Consider the following 5809-nt stretch of genomic DNA (forward strand, 5'->3'; position numbering starts at 1 on the left):
CTCTTCTCCCTTGACTCAGGTCGCCCTGTTTGTCGAAACTTGATTTCTCGTATTGGCTACTTCGCTCCAACCTCAAAAGAGACCTCTCTGGTTGCCCATAAGATTGATACCTTTCCATCCAAGATCTTGAATCAGAATCGGCACTTCTTTTAGGCTTGTCATGATATCGATTCCGACCCATGGATCCAGCCGGTAACCCTAAATTGTCATCTTCCACCCGTATTTTTTACTCAAACGTATTGTGAATATCTACCCACATTGTGGCAGGGAATTCTAACGTGTTCTTTTTCAATTTACTAGTTACAAATCGCCCATGCTGAGAACGGGCCCAAGCATTAAAATGAACATTAATTGGTAGTCAAATTTTGTTATAGAGAAGAAGTTTTTTATGAAGTTCAAACTAACCCTTGATTTGCGCGACTTGTACAATAGCGGATTTTTTATTTTCAAAAATTTTGGGTTGGTCCAAGAGTTTGAGTTTGAGATTTCATATATTTTAAATTATACAAGGTAAATTAATTTTATTAAACAAATCCATCATCCAGAAAATACTAATTCATGTATAGTAATCCTGAATTATTAATTTCTTCATAACTAATCCCTATATAGTAATTCCTGCATTATTAATCTCTGTATAACTAACTCGTAGACAGTAATCCATGCATTATTAATCTCTGCATAACTAATTCACGTATAATTAATCCTTGCATAACTTATTAAAACCAAACAACCAATAAGTGAATGAACAATGTATGACAAAAAGCCATTATTAGACAAACAAAATAATATTAATACTCATCATAGCCATAATATTTCTAATAAAGTTCTAGGAAAATGGAATGCTAAACTTTCACAAAAAAAAAAAAGGTTAAACAGAGGAGGGAATGTAAATTATTTATAGGCTACTATTCTGCAATTTTAAGTATTAAAGTAAAATATTAGTAATAAGAAAATGATTCTAAAAATTAGATAGAGGATTGCTAATATAAAGGTTAAAAAGTGATGGGGTTAAATTGTGGATGCAGTTCTCCACGTGTATAACTGACATCATCAACATTTGACGGAATTTAAAGTCCCCAAACTTGCGAAATTTACAAATTTATATATGGTAACTAACGGATTAAATTGAATTAAAAAGGGCAAATTATAGCTTTGGCAAAGGCCCTACACATCACTTAACTTAAGAAAAAGAGAAATTCCTGGTATTTGTGTCAATTAAACAACATGGTCCAACTTTTACTGAATCTTGTACAATACCCTTAATTTCAATTAAATGCCAAAATAGTTCTCTATAGTCGGCAAGGAGGACAACGGGAAGCAGCAGGAACTGTCTCTTATATAATAGTAAATTGAAGAACTCGAACTCTTCGGGTTTAATCCTTTAGTGAATGCCTCCGCTGCCCACTCATTCGGTATTGATGGCATGTCACGTCCCAACTTGTGGTTCGTGAGGGCACTCACACTAACCCATCTGATGGGCAAACCTTTCCCATAAACAAAATCATTTTAATTAACATTCATCAAGCGGAAATGAGATGACAATATGCTAACAGTCTCAATATATATAAGAATAAACAGTGCGGAAGTACTAAATACATATATACCCCCAAAATCTGGTTTGAAAGTAGTACAAGAGCCACTACTAGATAAATACATAGTTTGAATAAAAAATACAATCAATTCTAAATAAATAGTATCTCGAAAAAGAAAGGACAAATATATATAGAAGAGCCTCGGGGCTGCGGATCTGGAAAATGGCTCACCCTGGAAACTCCAGCAACAAGCCTCGGGATCACTCGCGAGGACAGGAACTGGAACCTCCGACGTACTCTGCGCTCAAAGAAAAGTGCAGCAAGAGTAGTATGAGTACAAACACGCGTACTTGTAGGTATCATAGGCCGATAACGATTAGTTCAAGCATATACATAGACAGAAATTAACAGATAGAGCAGATAAGCAGTCAACACAAACACACAACAACGACAATCAACAAAGTCTCACCATAATGATAGTCACAATGGATCTCAACAAATCACGTCAGAAGCCTAGGTGGAGCCTCTAATCCACAAGTCCGTCAAGTCATTAATTAAGCTCTCACAACAAACAATAACTGAGTATATCAACAACCATGAATCAATAAATAATGTGTCATGCGATGATGTGGAATGAATGCAATAATATGCTATGCAATGCAATGTCCCCCAGGCGTCCCCTCCGCACGGTACATGCATGCTAACCACAATATCACAATAGTCATGACCCATGGGATACCCGAGAAGTCCATGTACCACGCTCGCTCCGGTATGTACCTTGGATCACGAGCACTGTCTTCCGCTCCGGCATGTAACCTCGGATCATGAGCACTTTATCTTTTACGCTCTTTGGCAAAGACCTTGGAGGCTCCACTCTCTCATTATCATCATTTCAAGGGTAATCATGTCAAATCAATAACATATGAAATATGGAATGTATGTCATGCATAACTCAACCTCAGCAATATCACAATCGTAGAAGCCATAATAATTACCATGAATGCAAATCATAATCCGATTTATCAGTATTAATCCTTCCACATTACGTAAGATAAGTGAGATATCAAGAACTAGAGAGAGTCACATTAATACATAAAAATCACAAGTATGGTGACAAGCCCAAATAACAGCTGACAATAGAAACCTAGTCGCAATACAACTCCACACAATGCCCGAAGGCGTATCATGCTTTCCCCGTCAATCATTACTATACATATACGATTCGCTAATCAGAGTCTAGACATAAGTAAACCGTAACCTACCTCTAAGCCAAATAGGTGCCACGAACTAGTCCGCTAGAGCCTTTCCCTTTCGAAGAGCTTCCGAACGATCAAAGTCTAACAAATTATTATTCAACATAGCTAATGATATCTATAAAGCCATAAAACCAATCGAAATAAAAAATGACCCTTAATAAGAGGACCCCGGGCCCACATAGGTAAAATAGGAAAACTAAGCTACCCAAAGTCTAGGGAGTCCAAATACCAATTTCCATCATAAACTAGTCTCAATTTAGCATCAATTTCATTGTTCCATCAAAACCCCCAATTTATAAGAAAACCATTATTTTTCATAATCATAATCTTAAGTAAAAGAGAAATTCAAGCCTACCAACTAGTTACCCCAATGATTAAATGGTTAGAATCAAAGGCATTTCCCAACAAAACATGAATTAGAGAGAGAGATGGTTCAAATCAAACTAGGGTTCATCATCCCAAAACCCCCAACTTAAACATGGTTCTCTAACATGATTACCCCATTTTAAACGTAATAACAAAATAAGAAGGTAGAAAACTATCCCAATGGAAGAATCCTCTAAAAGCTTCCCAAAATCGCCCCTCAATAACCCTCTAATTCTCTAATTTAGTGAATCAAAAGAAATGGTTTGAATTTGGGGATTTAATGATTCTAATCCCAGCGATCTCGCTTCTGTGGATCCCTCTCCCACTGATGCGGCCTCGCATCTGTGGAGAATTATCGGCAGATACAGACTCACTTAACAACTCACCATCTCGCATCTGCGGACCAAGGCCCGCTGATGCGACCCCAAGTCCTCATAGGCGGGACGCCAGAAACCAGAAAATTTTGGGTTTTCACCAACTTCAACCCAAAACCCGACACTCATCTGGAACCTCCGGATACAAACCAAGTATGCAACCCACTATAAAAACACTCGACGAACGCATCCGCGCCCTTGGAATTCCCAAACAAGGTCATCTTGACCCAGTCAACCTCCCAAACCCCAAAAACCAAGTTCCCAACCCCATGCCTCAGGAATCGAACCAAACACCCTACCAAGTTATAATCGATCCACCGGAACTAATGGAATCGATGAAAATCTCAAAAAGACTCGTTAACCCAAAAGTAAATTATTGGTCTATTCTTTTTCATTTATTAAACTTAAAAGCTTCTAAATTCCTCAAATTCCACCAAGACTCTCCTGACTACCTCGGGAATCATGCCATCTATCACCGCGGGTCAAAATCAGTCTAACGGAGCTAGGGAAAGGATCAACGGGGGTAAATGAGTCACAAGGGCCTTAACGACCAAAGGGGTCGTTACATCAGATATCAAATAAAAAATCATTCGTCCTCGAATGAAAAAGAAAGTACCAACCATGAACTCCAAATCCCAAAACTTCCTATTCGCATACTCTTTTTGCATACTCTGAGCCACAAAAGCTTTTCCTGAATGAGTTTCACCTTGTCTAAGGACTCTCTAAACAAATCAGTACCCTACGGTCTCACCTCGAATGCATCGAACCAACCAATCGTAGAATGACATCTCCTACCATACAAAGCCTCAAACAGTGCCATATCGATACTTGAGTGATAGTTGTTGTTGTACTCAAACTTTGCCAAAGGTAAGAACTGGTCCCAATGATCACCAAAGTCAATTACATAAGCCCGCAACATATCCTCTAACACCTGAATAGTTCTCTCGTACTGACTATCGGTCTGCGGGTGAAAAGCGGTGCTAAGATCCAACTGAGTCCCCAATTTCTTCTGCAAAGTCCTCCAGAAATGGAAAGTGAAATGAGTGCTTGGTCTGAAATGATGGAAATGGGCACCCCATGCAACCTGACAATCTCTCTGATGTAGATCCTATCCAACTTCTTAGAGTTGTAGGTAGTCTGAAACGGAATGAAGTGCGCAGACTTAGTCAACCTATCCACAATAACCCAAATGGCATCAAATTTGCCCAAAGTCGTCAGTAGACCAACCGCGAAGTCCATAGCTATCCTCTCCCACTTCCAGTCGGGAATAGGCATCCTCTGAGTCATACCACCCGGTCTCTAGTGCTCATAGTTAACCTACTGGGGAACAAAATCCGCTATGTCCCTCTTTATCTTACCCCACCAATAATGCTGTCTCAAGTCACGATACATCTTTGTAGCACAAGGATGAATGGAGTATCTGGAACAATGAACCGCCTCCAAAATCAACTTAATCAAACAACCAACCCTAGGAACGTAAATGCGTCCCTTAGTCCTCAAACACCCTTATCATCAAATATCCTCCTTGGCTTCCCCACTTAACACTTTATCTCGAATCTTACACAATTTCACATCCTCAAACTATGGGCCTTAATCTGCTCCAAACGAGATGACCTCACTTCAACACAAGCTAGAACCTTTCCAAGTTTTGAAATATCGATTCTCAGCATACCATTAGCCAAGGACTGAACCTCCATAGCTAAGGGATGCTCCCCAACAATCAAATGCGCCAAGCTACCTATACTCACTACCTTTCAGCTTAACGCACCAGCTACCATACTAGCCTTTCCCGGATGATAAAGAATGGTGATATCATAATTCTTAAGCAACTCCATCCACCTATGCTGCCTCGAATTTAGATCCCGTTGATTGAGCAAATGATGAAGACTACGATGATCTATGAATACCTCACAATGGACTCCATACAGGTAATGCCTCCAAATCTTCAAAGTAAAGACTACCGCCAACTCTAAGTCACGAGTGGGGTAGATCTTCTCATGAACCTTCAACTGTCTCAAAGCATACGTGATCACCTTACCCTCTAGCATCAACACACAACCCAAGACAATCCGAGAAGCATCACAATAAACGGTAAATTCTTTTCCCTCCACAAGTAATGCCAAAATCGGAGCTGAACTCAACAAAGTCTTGAGTTTTTGGAAGCTCTCCTCACACTCATCGGACCACTGATAGGGAATATTCTTCTGAATCAATCGAGTCAAATAAGAAGCAATAGTTGAGAGCCCCTTCATGAACCAACGATAGTAACTCGCTAAGCCCA

Source organism: Lycium ferocissimum, chromosome 4, assembly GCF_029784015.1.
Source record: "Lycium ferocissimum isolate CSIRO_LF1 chromosome 4, AGI_CSIRO_Lferr_CH_V1, whole genome shotgun sequence".
Taxonomy (NCBI): Eukaryota; Viridiplantae; Streptophyta; class Magnoliopsida; order Solanales; family Solanaceae; genus Lycium; species Lycium ferocissimum.